The 15,125-nt window shown below is 45.8% G+C and overlaps 1 pseudogene; it reads left to right on the top strand.

Annotated features, from left to right (window-relative positions):
* The first annotated feature begins 460 nt into the window (after positions 1-460).
* LOC144599071 (alpha-1,4-N-acetylglucosaminyltransferase-like) lies at positions 461-8,023 on the top strand (annotated as a pseudogene).
* Positions 8,024-15,125: the final 7,102 nt, after the last annotated feature.

The following is a 15,125-nucleotide window of genomic DNA, read 5'->3' as shown; positions in this document are numbered from 1 at the left end:
CACCTTACAAATATTGGTCACTGGAATCCTTCTGGGGCAAGGGTGACCTGTACAAAAGGGATGGGTCATGGGTGACTTTAATCTTCATATAGATTGGGCCAACCAAATTGGTAATAGCGCTGAGGACGAGGATTTCCTGGAATGTATACGGGATGGTTTATTAAACCAATATGTAGTGGAACCGACTGGAGGGCAGACTATCCTAGACTGGGTACTGTGTAATGAGGAAGGATTAGTTAGTGATCTTGTTATGCAAAGCCCCTTGGGCAACAGTGACCATAATATGGTGGAATTTTGCATTAGGATGGAGAGTGACACGTATAATTCAGAGACTAGGTCCCTGAATTTAAAGAAAGGAAACTTCGAAGGTATGAGACGAGAATTGCCTCAAATAGACTGGCAAATTATACTTAAAGAATTGACGGTGGAGATGCAATGGCAAAGATTTAAGACCACATGGATGAACTCCAAAAATTATCTGTCTGGCGAAAACTTAAAACGGGGGAAGCCATTGGTGGCGTGCTCAGTGGAGTCCACTGCTCGTCAAAACCCAGATAAACCAATCTATTTCTTCATGAAGGGGTTCAGTGGCAAATTGAGCCAGTATCCAGAGCCTGATTACAGACTCATCCCGTTGCTCTCCTCAGTGAAGAATGTTGTCCTTCTACCTGTAAACGCTGCCGAACTGTTTGATGATACTCCATTGAAATTCTTCTATCAAAAGGTAACCAATAAGAAGAAAGTGTGATGTGTTACATTTTGGGTCGTCAAACCAGAGTAGGGACATGATCAGATAAATGTACACAATGGGATTGTGAGGCCTGATTTTCCACGCACTGGATGGTCTGTCTATGGAATGAGCTGGCTGAAGTGCTTGAGGCAGCTACTGTAACAGCACTTAAAATATATTTGGACATGTACATGATAGGAAGGGTGGGCATTGACTATTTTCTTCCTGGGAGTAAGATGACTCAGTCTATCTGAAATTTGCGTCCAAGTCTGGTCTCCCTGAATGATAAAGAATGAACGCACTAAATGAAGTGCAGTAAAGTTGCACCAGGATGATTCCTTGCATGGCACGTTTGCTGTATAACAGAGATTGAGTATCTTGGGTCAGTGCTCGCCTGAGATAGTAAAACCCACGTTATCTCCCTGAAATGTCCAATATTCGTAAGGTGCTTGACAGGGTAAATACTGAGATGATGTTTCCTTTGACTAGGTGTCTATATTAAGGGGATGACTCTCTCTAAAGAAGACTTTGGCCATTCAGGATAAAATTGAGGAGGAATTTCTCTCAGTCAGAGAATCTTTGGGATTTTCTGCCAAATAAGTCAGTAAATGTTTAATGGTTGGATCATCCATAAAGTATGAATTGATAGATTTTTAAATATTTGCTGCTGCAATATTCGATGTTTAAAATAGATATTAATAACCAATATGTTGTCTGGATTGGATTACTTCAATCAAAATAACAAACTGCAAAGGGAGCAATGAAGATTTTTGAGGAAGTTATCAGTTCTAGAGGTTTTGAGTTATAAGGAGAGGCTGGATAGGATGTTTATTTATTCACTTGAGTACAGGAGGCTGAGGAGTGACTTCATTGAGGTTGATCACATCATAAGAGGCATAGATAAGGTAATGAGCCTGGACAGCAGGTTGGAGGCAGGTACTCTCAAACTATTTAAGAAGGATCTCGATAAGCATGTGAATCATCACGGATCTATTGTAGATAAATGGGGGTAGAACCGATGAGTCCAGTGATCAGGTGGATGTGATTTGCCAAAGGTATTTACCTATATAACAGTATGACTCACTATCTGGACCAAAAACGCTCACCAAATCCACCCACAACTTCACCCTCAACATTGATGGTTTCCCAGTATCCACCTCCCCTCACATCCAGAATCTTGGAATCATCTTTGATCAAACCCTCTCCTTCTACAAACACATCAAACACATCACCAAGACAGCTTTCTTCCACCTCAAAAACATCGCCTGTCTCCGTCCGTCCCTCTCCTCCACAGCTGCAGAAACCCTCATCCACGCCTTCATCACCTCCCGTCTGGACTACTGTAACAGCCTCCTCTATGGTTGACCCTCAAAAATCATCAATAAACTCCAATACATCCAGAACTCCGCTGCCCGTCTACTCACCCACTCCCCGACCCGTGACCATATCACCCCTGTCCTTTACAAGCTCCACTGGCTCCCCATCCCCCAGAGAATCCAGTACAAAATCCTCCTCATGACCTACAAAGCCCTCCATAACCTGGCCCCATCCTATCTGACTGACCTCCTCCACAGACACACTCCCACCCGTACCCTCCGCTCTGCTGCTGCTATCCTCCTGTCCCCCCCCCCATCCGGACCAAACTCAGATCCTGGGGGGACAGGGCTTTCTCCATTGCTGCTCCCACCCTCTGGAACTCACTACCTCAAACCGTCAGAGACTCCTCCTCACTCACCACATTCAAAACATCACTGAAGTCTCACCTGTTCAACACTGCCTTCAACCACTGACCGTCACCTCACCTTATTTTTCCTTTTCTGTTCGTTTACTTATTTTTTAAATTTTTTTTCTATGTTTTAGTAAACCATGTAAAGCGTCTTTGAGTTTTTAGAAAAGCGCTATACAAATGTAATGCATTATTATTATTATTATTATTATTATTATGAACAAAGATGAAGAGAGGATTGAGTTGTTTATTAAGGAGTGGACCTGACAGCTTAACATGGATTGAGGGATAAGTCTGAAGGTTTAGAAGGAATTAGACTTAAGATAATTCAGATTGTTCTTACCCTCAACAACTTCTCCTTTGACTCCTCCCACTTCATCCAAACCAGAGGCGTAGCTATGGGCACTCGCCTGCCTCTTTGTCGGGTACGTCGAACAATCTCTGTTCCGGGCGTACACCGGCCCCATCCCCGAACTCTACCTCCGCTACATCGACGACTGTATTGGTGCTACCTCTTGTACCCATGCAGAACTCACTGACTTCATACACTTCACTTCCAATTTCCATCCTGCCCTTAAATATACCTGGACTATCTCCGACGTCTCCCTCCCGTTTCTGGACCTCACCATCTCCATCACAGGAGACAGACTAGTGACGGACATTTACTATAAACCCACTGACTCGCACAGCTATCTGGACTACACTTCTTCCCACCCGGTCCCCTGCAAAAAGTCTATCCCCTACTCCCAATTCCTCCGTCTACGCCGCATCTGCGCCCGGGATGAGGTGTTTCACACTAGAGCGTCAGAGATGTCCTCATTCTTCAGGAAACGGGGCTTCCCCTCTTCCATTATAGATGAGGCTCTCACTAGGGTCTCTTCTACATCCCGCAGCTCCGCTCTTGCTCCCCCTCCCCCCTCTCACAAAAAGGACAGAATCCCTCTCGTTCTCACCTTCCACCCCACCAGCCTGCAGATCCAACAAATCATCCGCCAACATTTCCGTCACCTACAACGGGACCCCACCACTGGCCATATCTTCCCATCCCCTCCCCTCTCTGCATTCCACAAAGACGGTTCCCTCCGTAACTCCCTGGTCCACTCGTCCCTTCCTACCCAAACCACCCCATCCCCGGGCACTTTCCCCTGCAACCGCACGAGATGCAACACCTGTCCCTTTACCTCCCCCCTCAACTCCATCCAAGGACCCAAACAGTCTTTTCAGGTGAGACAAAGGTTCACCTGCACCTCCTCCAACATCATTTATTGCATCCGCTGCTCTAGATGTCAACTTATTTACATCGGCGAAACCAAGTGCAGGCTCGGTGATCGCTTCGCTCAACACCTGCGCTCGGTCCGCATGATCTCCCGGTGGCCGAGCACTTCAACTCCCCCTCCCATACCCAATCTGACATTTCTGTCATGGGCCTCCTCCAGTGCCATAGTGAGGCCCAATGGAAAGTGGAGGAACAGCACCTCATATTTCGCCTGGGCAGCTTGCAGCCCAGTGGTATGAACATCGACATCTCCAACTTTAGATAGTTCCTCTGTCCCTCTCTTCCCCTCCTCCTTCCCAGATCTCCCTCTATCTTCCTTTCTCCACCTATATCCTTCCTTTGTCTGAAGAAGGGTCTCGACCCGAAACGTCACCCATTCCTTCTCTCCAGAGATGCTGCCTGACCTGCTGAGTTACTACAGCATTTTGTGAATAAATACCTTCGATTTGTACCAGTATCTGCAGTTATTTTCTTATACTGAACTGAAGATAATGTTTCTTCCTCCATTATATCACAGGTAAACCCCAAAAAAGAAGTTTTGGCTCCATGTGTTTGGTGATGGCTGTAAATTAGCCCTGTTTTGGAAGTACAGAGGCATCTACCTCTACACTGACATTATGTCAATGAAGTCTATGCCATTTGGCAACTTTACATGTCCACAGGGCTCAGATTCTAACAGTATGGGTACAATGGGACATGCTGAGGATCTGCAGATCCTTTTATAAGGGTTTATATGACAGAAAGGTCACAGACAGCACCACTTCCCAGAACTTCCTGTCCTCTATCACGGAGGTCTTGGTGAACAGCAAGCAGGAGAGTCTGGACCAACCACAGATCCTGGAAGTGCAGACTGGCTCCATCCAATCCTTTGCCTCGAGTAAAACGCCCGGAAGCGATTGAAATTGTGTTGGATTTGGCTCTGTGGGACTGGGTGGAAGTGCACAATGACATGCTTCTATCCAGCAGCATGTCAGACTCTATGAGGAAGGGCAGCATCACACTAATTTACAAGCAGAAGGGGGAGATGAATGATATAAGGAATTGGAGACCCATCACATTGTTGAATGTAGATTACAAGATCCTGTCTAAGGCCATCGCCAACCGGGTCAAGTCTGCTCTAGGACAGGTGATCCACCCGGACCAAACCTGTGCTGTACCTGGCAGGAAAATCTCAGACAGCCTGGCGCTGCTGAGAGATACCATTGCCTATGTACAGGACAGACGGGTGGATGCCTGCCTGGTCAGCTTGGACCAGGAGAAGGCCTTCGACAGGATATTGCACACATACATGAGGAACGTGCTCTCCAAAATGGGCTATGGGGAGGGAATCAGGAAGTGGACCCAACTGCTCTACACCGATATCTGTAGTGCAGTCCAAATCAATATGTGGGAATCAGACAGTTTCCCCGTCAGGTCTGGAATCAGGCAGGGTTGCCCTCTCTCCCCTGTCTTGTTCATCTGTTGTATTGAGCCCTTTGCCGAATCCATCAGGAAGGACGCGAGCATAAGAGGAGTGACATTGCCAGGCAGTGGGGGCACTCAGATCAAAACCTCACAGTACATGGACGATGTTGCCGTCTTCCGCTTGGATCCAGGGTCAGCCGCAGATTAATTAGCGTCTGCGACCAGTTTGAGTTGGCCATGGGAACCAGGGTGAATCGCAGAAAGAGTGAGGCCATGTTCTTTGGTAACTGGCCCGACTGATCTTACATCCCCTTCACCATCAAGCTTGACATCTTGAAGGTGCTGGGGACCTGGTTCGGGGGGGTCTGAGGCATGTGACAAGAATTGCCTGGAGTGGATAGCCAAGGTGGGGACGAAACTGGAGCTGTGGAAGCTCCCTCTCCATCACGGGAAAATATCTGGTCATCGGGTGTGAAGTGCTCTCGGGGCTGCTGTACTTGGCATAAATGTGGCCCATCCCTCCCTCCTACGCCACGGGGATTACCCGAGCTGTCTTTCGCTTCATCAGTGGATCGAGGATGGACCGCAATGCACAAGTCGGCAGACAACGGACTTAAAAGCGTGCCCAACCTCACCCTCATCCTGATGGCCACCTTCGTGTGTGGCTGCATCAGGCGGAGCATAGAGCCAAGGCACGTGGGCACCAAGTGTCACTACCTGCTGAGGTTCTACCTGTCCCTGGTGTTGCGAAGGATGGGCCTGGCACAGTTGCCATGCAATGTGCCAGTCAGCTTGACATTGCTGCACCATCTGTCATTCGTGGAAATGTTCTTCTGGACCAACACCTTTGCCCACAAGTCCATCTGACAGTGGTCAGCACGGAATGTCCTGCAGGCACAGCAAGGAAATGACTCCGTGGATCCTGTGGCATCGTTCCCAGAGCAGACTGCCCAGCTTGTCTGGCAAAATGCCTCATCGCCAGAACTCACCATCAAGCACCAAGACCTGGCTTTGCTTGAAGGGAAGGAGGGAGGGAGCCATCCCAGTGAATGATCACTCCCTTGATCTCCCTTGGTGAAGGGAGCCAGCCCAGTCGGATCCTTCCTGCACCGCCGGATCCTCACCACCAGCGCACGCTGCCCTCGGGATGGCTACTATGGAGAGGACACGGTTGCCCACCTCTTCGCAGAGTGTGGATTTGTAAAGACAGTCTGGAGACGTTTGCAATGGTCTCTGTCACGATTTATTCCAAACAGCTCCGTAACAGAGGACTCTGTGATTTACAGACTGTTCCCAGGGACGCATTCAGAGACTGACATTGAGTGCTGCTGGAAGGTCATCAACTTGGTGAAAGACACTCATTGGTCTGCCCGCCCAGCGGAGCGAGAAGTCCATCGGAGAATACTGCCGACTGGCCCTCTGCAGACTGCAGGAGTACGTGCTGAGGGACGCACTGAAGCTTGGTGCAGCCAACGCCAAGGCTCTGTGGGGGAGGGCCACCGTCTACGGTCCTTCTGCTGCTGGACATGGGGGGTAGGGTGTGGTGGAGACTCCCCTCAAAATAAGGGAAGGGATTCCATGCCAGTGGGCCACTTGAGTGGCAAGAGTGGGGGGTAATTTTATGTAATTGGTGTATTGAATGTATGTATTGAATGCATGTATAGAATGTCGGATGGAGTTTTGGAAGGAAAATGTTTTGTATATAGTTATTTCTTGAATAAAGTGTTTTTGATTTTTAAAAAATCTGTTCCGAGCGGAGCAAGATATCCGTCGGGGAATGCAGCCGATTGGCCCTCTGCAGACTGCAGGAGTACGTGCTGAGGGATGCACTGAAGCTTGGTGCAGCCAACGCCAAGGCTCTGTGGGGGAGGGCCACAGTCTAGGGTCCTTCCACTGCTGGACATGGGGGGCAGGGTGTGATGGAGACGTCCCTCAAAATAAGGGAAGGGATCCCATGCCAATGAGCCACATGAGTGGCAAGGGTGGGGGGTATTTTTGTGTAATTGGTGTTTTGAATATTTGTATTGAATGTGTGTATCGCCTCTGAGAATGTCGAATGGAGTTTTGGAAGGAACATGTTTTGGATATATTTATTTATTGAATAAAGTAATTTTGGATAATAAAAAAAAATTAAACAAAAACTCTCTGCTTTGCATGAACAAAGATAAAGAGAGGACTGAGTTGTTTCTTAAGGAGTGGACCTGACAGCATAACATGGATTGAGGGAGAGGTCTGAAAGTTTAGAAGGAATTGAACTTAAGATAATGTTTCTGTCTCCATTATATCACAGGTCAGCCCAACAAAGGAGATGTATTGGCTCCATGTGTTTGGTGATGCCTGTAAATTAGCACTGTTGTGGAAGTATGGGGGCATCTACCTGGACACTGACATTATATCAATGAAGTCTATGCCATTTGGCAACTTTACGTGTCCAGAGGGCTCAGATTCTATCAGTATGGGTGCAAAGGGTTTCTATCTCAGGCACCATCCTTTTCTTTGGAATTGCATGAAAGATTTTGTGGCTAACTACATTGGAAATATTTGGGGTCAACAAGGTCCTAAACTGATTACCCATGTGCTGAAGAGATGGTGTCAAATGGATAACCTAGGTGCCTTCATTGGCAAAGAATGCAACGGCATCTCTTTATGGATCATTGATCGATTCTACCCCGTCCCATGTCCAGCTTGGGAGGAGTACTTTGTTCCCTGGAAAAAGAAGGATGTGGAGCGTAAATTCTCAGCTACGTATGGTGCGCATGTCTGGAATTACATGAATTCCAGGAAAAAAAAGCAGTCATTGCTGGAAGTGGATTGTTAATTAAACATTGTTTTCCAGTTATATTGTCCAACTACATACAGGAATTTAATTCAATTGAATAATAGTTAAGTGATTTAAGCCTTTATATTATGCAATGAGTGAAATAATTAAACCAACCGACTTTTTGAAAGTCACAATGTAAAATACGCGTAAAACACATTTGAGGACTATTATAATTTGTGGAACATTCACTGTTGTACTTATTTTTTCCTGACAAATTCTTCTGATCTGGATACACTCCAATTTGCATGTCCAATTTAAATTAGAATCAAACATCAATTGACACAATATGTCTCTTCCTGCCACATTCCATTTCTCTCACAAACACACTCCATTTCTCTCACTAAAACACTCCATCTCTCTCACTGACACAATTTTCCCCTCTCACTAGCACACTCTCTCTCACACTCTCTCTCTCTGACCACTGACACAGTCACTGACACATTCCATCTCTCCCTCCATAAACTGCAGGTAGGAGGGAATTTGGTGTTAATCCTGTACCCTGAATCTGGCGTTAAGTGCAGCTCAGCTCAGATAGGAACAGACACAAATAAAGCATCTCATAGAACAGTGGTGAGCTTCATGAACAATTTAGTTCATTCTATGCCTTAATGGGATGCACTGGGAAAAACTAGGGAACCAAAAGTGTTTCAAAGGTTCATAGCACCCTCAGCATTTTTATATTCTTAAAACACTATGGTTACTTGTGGTTTCTACAGTTTTGAAATAAATTATCATTGATCAATGTCTCTGCAACCTTTCATCTTTGTCTTTCCCCAGAGTCATCTTGAACCTAATGTTCCCTGCTATTTAGAAACCCACTTTTCTATTTGCATAACAGTACACCCTGATTCGTTTTATTGCCCCCAGCTTACTTTACAACTGCCAATGTTTACTTTAACGAATGGTATCAGTGCTATGGAAACTAAACACCATGATAAATCTATTTATTGCCTCACTAACACCGAAAAGTTCCCCATGTTGGCCATTTTCCCCATCACAAGTTCTCAGTAGATAGGATCTTTGGTAAAACAGATTATAGAAACATAGAAAAATAGGTGCAGGAGTAGGCCATGTAGCCCTTCGAGCTAGCACCACCATTCAATATGATTATGCGTGATCATCTAAAATCAGTACCCCGTTCCTGCTTATTCCCCATATCTCTTGATTCCTTTCACCCGAAGAGCTAAATCTAATTCTCTCATGAAAACATCCAGTGAAATGGTCTCCACTGTCTTCTGTGGCAGAGAATGCCATAAGTTCACAGCTCTCTGGCTGAAGAAGTTTTTCCTCATCTCAGTCTTAATTGGGCGACCCCTTATTCTTAAACTCTGACCCCTGCTTCTGAACTCCCCCAACATCTGGAACACTTTTCCTACATCTAGCCTCTCCAATTCTTTAAGAATTTTATGTTTCTGTCAGATCCCTTCTCATCCTTCGAAATTGAAGTTAATACAAGCCCAGTCAACCCATTCTTTCATTATATGTCAGTCCTGCCTTCCTTGGAAATTTCCTGGTGAACCTACGCTGCATTCCCTCAATAGGAATATTGTCCTTCCCCAAATTAATCAACCAAAATTGCATACAGTACTCCAGGGCCATGTACAACTGCAGTAGGACCTCCTTGCTCCTAAACTCAAATCGTCTCGCAATGGCCATGTACAACTGCTGTAGGACCTCCTTGCATTTAAACTCAAATCCTCTCGCAATGAAGGCCAACATGCCATTAGCTTTCTTCACTGCCTGTTGTATCTGCATGCTTACTTTCAGTGACTGGTGTACAAGCACACCCAGATCTCGTTGCACCTCTCCTTTTCCTAACCTGACACCATTCAGATAATAATCTGCCTTCCTGTTCTTGCCACCAAAGTGGATAACCTCACATTTATCCACATTATACTGCATCTGCCATGCTTCAGCCCACTCACTTAAGCTATCCAAGTCACCCTGCAGCCTCATAGCATCCTCCTCGCAGCTCACACTGCCACTCAGCTTTGTGTCATCTGCAAACTTAGAGATGGTGCATTTAATTCCATGTCTAAATCGTTAATATATATTGTAAACAACTGGGGTCCCAACACCAAGCCTTGTGGCATACCGCTAGTCACTGCCTGCCATTCTGAAAAGGACATGTTAATTCCTCCTCTTTGCTTCCTGAATGCCAACCAGTTTTCTATCCATGTCAATATCCTACCCCAATACCATGTGCTCTAATTTTCACACTAATCTCTTGTGTGGGCCTTTGTCAAAGGCTTTTTGCAAGTCCAGATACACCACATCCACTGGCTCTCCCTTATCCATTCTACTTAATAGTTCCACAAAACATTCCAGAAGGTTAGTCAGCCGTGATTTCCCCTTCATAAATCCATGCTGACTTTGACCAATCCTGTCACTGCTTTCTAAATGCGCTGTTATAACATCTTTAGTAATCGACTCCAGCATCTTCCCCACTATCGATGTAAGGCTAACTGGTCTATAATTCCCCATTTACTCTCTCCCTCCTTTCCTAAAAAGTACAGTTACATTAACTATCTTCTTGTCCACAGGAACTGATCCAGAGTCTAGAGAACATTGGAAAATGATCACCAATGCATCCACGATTCCGTGGGCCAACTCCTTGAGTACTCAGGGATGCAACCATCAGGCCCTGGGGATTTACCTGCGTACAGTCCCAACAGATTACGTAACACCATTCCTGACTGACATGGATTCCCTTCAGTTCCTCCCACTAGGTCCTTGGTCCCCTCGAATTTCTGGGAGATTGTTTGTGTCTTCCTTAGTGCAGACAGAACCAAAGTGCTCATTTAACTGTTCTGCCATTTCCTTGTTTCCCATTATAAATTTGCCTGCCTCTGATTGTAAAGAACTTACATTTGTCTTCACTAATCTTTTCTATTTTACATATCTAAAGAAAAGTTTTTATATTCCCCGCAAGCTTTCTTTCATGCTCTTTTCCCTCCCTCTTAATTAACACTGTGTCATCCTCTGTTGAGTTCAAAATTTCTCCCAGTCCTCCGGTTTGCTGTTTCCTCTGGCGTATTTATACGCCTTTTCCCTTCGATTTAACACTATCCTTGATTTCCCTCATTAGCCACGGTTGAGCCACCTTTCCCATTTTATTTTTTCGTCAGACAGGGATGAAGAAGTTTTGGAGTTCATCCATGCAGTCTTTAAACCTTTGCCATTGCATCTCCACCGTCAGCCCTTTAAGTATAATTTGCCAGTCTATCCTTGCCAATTCTTGTCTCATACCTTCAAAGCCTTTCTTTAAGTTTAGGACCCTAGTCTCTGAATTAACCCTGTCACTTTCCATCCTTGTGCAGAATTCCACCATATTATGGTCACTGTTGCCCAAGGTGCTTTGTTCGACAAGATCACTAACTAATCCTTCCTTATTACACAATATAATATTATAAACTAGTATTCTTTGTTTTAATTTTTTTAATTGCCTCCATCACTGCACAATTCATATCTCTCATTGACACAACCTTCTCTCTCATTGACACACTGATGTACTCCCTCTCTCTCTCTCTCTCTCTCTCTCCCTCTCTCATGGACTCACTTCATTTCTTTTGCTCTTGCTCTCAGAAATCTAGATGAGTGGTACAGAATTTGTTCAGTGTACACTCCCATAATTGCCCATTTTACAACCACAATGATGCTGTCGTGCCACTACTTCTGCCACCTTTGACTTTCAAATTAACTTTTGTGTTTATGTTCAACATGTATTTGCATCATAACAAATGTATTCATTGTGGTTTGGACTGCACTAACAAGGGAAAAGCATTGTAAAGCATGTTCCCAAGTCGTATGCAATAATGAAAGGCGTGTGTTCACAATACAATAGATTTGTTTGTCTACGGTAAAACTAATAAAACCAACTTTCCAAATTAAATACCCAGTGATTCTTACATTATTAAAACATCTCACTTCATTCCAGCTCATTTGCAATGGTAAATTTCATAATTTGGTTTATATCGTTGTTACAACGTCTTCTTACTGAAAGAGAGAAAAGAAGAATAAAAAGAAAGAGAGAAAAGAAGAAAGAAAGAGAATGAGCAGGAGATCAAGACTGAGTGGTCAAGACTGAGCTGCTGGGGAGATGCCTTAGACAGCCAGGGTCTCTACTGAGACTAAGGCTGAGTGGCGGGGCAAGCGTGAGATGCAAGAGCCTTTTCCTACCCACGGTCAATGAGGGGCTGTGCCGACGCACAGAGGCAAAGATGAGCCACCAGGATAACCCAGAGGCTGCCAGAGATCAAAACGTAGATTGATAAATTTCAGCGTTGCCAAAAAAGGACAACGCTTCATAAGTACAGTTTCAGGACCATGTTCAACATGCCAATATTGGGAGTAAACAGATTGATCAGCATTAACTAATGTGTCACACCCATATATGAACAAATCTCTCTTTGGGCACACCCATCAGTCATAATTAAAGTTACGCAAACTTAAATACCATATGTAAAGGTAAACGACCGAGGACAGTCTCACGAAACATCTTCACTGGCACTGGTGAGTGACAAAGCTCTTAAACATATTTACTTTGGAATTATACTGTACTTTGGTTCTTATGTTGGAAAAAAAGTGTTTTATTTCCCATGTTTTCGGGTTCTGTTGATATCTTCAAATGGAAAGTGATCTGTGAAAAAATATAACAATGGAATTCTAGAAATCCTCCAGTTGTCAAACATTTAACTCCCCTTCCCATTCCCATACTGACCTTTCCGCCTTGGGCTTCCTCCACTGTCAGAGTGAGGTCGCACGCAAATTGGAGGAGCAGCATCTCTGATTTCCCTTGGGCAGCTTACAACCCAGCGGTATGAAAATCAATGTTTTTTTCTAATTCAAGTGATCCTTGAATTCCCTCCCTCTCTCTCCACCCCTCTCCCATGCTAGTTTCCTGCTGGTTTCACTGTATATCCCTTTGGTATCTCCTCTTCCATAGGCAACACTGGCCCATTGTGGTCTCCACCGTAACTGGCTTAACAGTTCCGGCTCTGATTTATTTTGCACATTCACATACCTCGTTTCCCTCTCCTCCGACTCTCAGTCTGAAGGGTCTGTTTCTACCAGTTTCAAATTCCCAATTGAGAAATACCCTCATCCCCAGTTTCTCCAAATGCTGTGTGTCCATGGTCTCTCAAATCAAATAAATTTTTTTTTTTTGAAACTTAAAACACAGATACAACAAAACAAAACTTCATGCCTGCACCTCTCCTCCTTTAGAGCCTTCACAAATAACAGAAAATCTTTGAAATAATAATTTTCACAGTGAAAACTTCCAACACATAATCCATAGAAAGGAAAAGATGGATGTGTGGCTTCCACACAACTCACACAATTTCTCAAAGAGATACTGCCTCTTAAATCACAAGAGGCTGCAAATTTACAGAGGAACAGGATCTTTCAATTCGACCCTATTCTGCCCGGAGCATTGAATTAAACAAAATGTTTTCCAAAACAGATTTTAAAATCTACTTCATCATCAGCACCATCACGGACCTCATCATTTCCGGCGATCTACCCTCCAATGCCTCCAAACTTATAGTTCCCCAGCCCCGCACGGCCCGATTCTACCCCCTACCCAAAATCCATAAACAGAACTGTCCCGGCAGACCTATTGTCTCTGCCTGCTCATGTCCCACCGAACTTATTTCCACCTACCTCGACTCCATCCTATCCCCCCTGGTTAAATCTCTCCCCACCTACATCCAAGACACCTCACATGCTCTCCATCTCCTCGATAACTTCCGGTTCCCAGGCCCCCACTCCCTCATCTTTACCATGGATGTTCAGTCAGTCTACACTTCCATCCCCCACAAGGATGGTCTCGAAGCCCTCCGTTTCTTCCTCGACCGTAGAACCAGCCAATCCCCATCTACCAACACCCTCCTCCGCCTAGCAGAGCTGGTTCTTAGCCTTAACAACTTCTCTTTTGACTCCTCCCACTTCCTCCAAACCAGAGGCGTAGCTGTGGGCATTCGCATGGGCCCTAGCTATGCCTGCCTCTTTGTCGGGTACGTCGAACAATCCCTGTTCCGGGCGTACACCGGCCCCATCCCCGAACTCTACCTCTGCTACATCGATGACTGCATTGGTGCTACCTCTTGTACCCATGCAGAACTCACTGACTTCATACACTTCACTTCCAATTTCCATCCTGCTCTTAAATATACTTGGACTATCTCCGACATCTCCCTCCCATTTCTGGACCTCACCATCTCCATCACAGGAGACAGACCAGTGACTGACATCCACTATAAACCCACTGACTCGCACAGCTATCTGGACTACACTTCTTCCCACCCCGTCTCCTGCAAAAAGTCTATCCCCTTCTCCCAATTGCTCCGTCTACGCCGCATCTGCGCCCGGGATGAGGTGTTTCACACTAGGGCGTCAGAGATGTCCTCATTCTTCAGGAAACGGGGCTTCCACTCTTCCATTATAGATAAGGCTCTCACTAGGGTCTCTTCTACATCCCGCAGCTCCGATCTTGCTCCCCCTCCCCCCACTCGTAACAAGGACAGAATCCCCCTCGTTCTCACCTTCCACCCCACCAGCCAGCGGATTCAACAAATCATCCGCCAACATTTCCGTCACCTACAACGGGACCCCACCACTGGCCATATCTTCCCATCCCCTCCCCTCGCTGCGTTCCGCAGAGACCGTTTCCTCCGTAACTCCCTGGTCCACTTGTCCCTTCCTACCCAAACCACCCCATCCCCGGGCACTTTCCCCTGCAACCGCACGAGATGCAACACCTGTCCCTTTACCTCCCCCCTCAACTCCATCCAAGAACCCAAACAGTCTTTCCAGATGAGACAGAGGTTCACCTGCACCTCCTCCAACCTCATCTATTGCATGTCCAGATGTCAACTTATTTACATCGGCGAAACCAAGCGCAGGCTCGGCGATCGCTTCGCTCAACACCTGTGCTCGGTCCGCGTTAGCCAAACTGGTCTCCCGGTGGCCGAGCACTTCAACTCCCCCTCCCATTCCCAGTCTGACCTTTCTGTCATGGGCCTCCTCCAGTGCCATAGTGAGGCCCACCGGAAATTGGAGGAACAGCACCTCATATTTCGCCTGGGCAGCTTGCAGCCCAGTGGTATGAACATCGACTTCTCCCACTTTAGATAGTTCCTCTGTCCCTCACTTCCCCTCCCCCTTC

The sequence above is a fragment of the Rhinoraja longicauda genome, chromosome 13, assembly GCF_053455715.1.
Source record: "Rhinoraja longicauda isolate Sanriku21f chromosome 13, sRhiLon1.1, whole genome shotgun sequence".
Taxonomy (NCBI): domain Eukaryota; kingdom Metazoa; phylum Chordata; class Chondrichthyes; order Rajiformes; family Arhynchobatidae; genus Rhinoraja; species Rhinoraja longicauda.
Note: the sequence above shows the minus strand (reverse complement) of the source record. Positions and strands in the feature narration are given on the sequence as shown.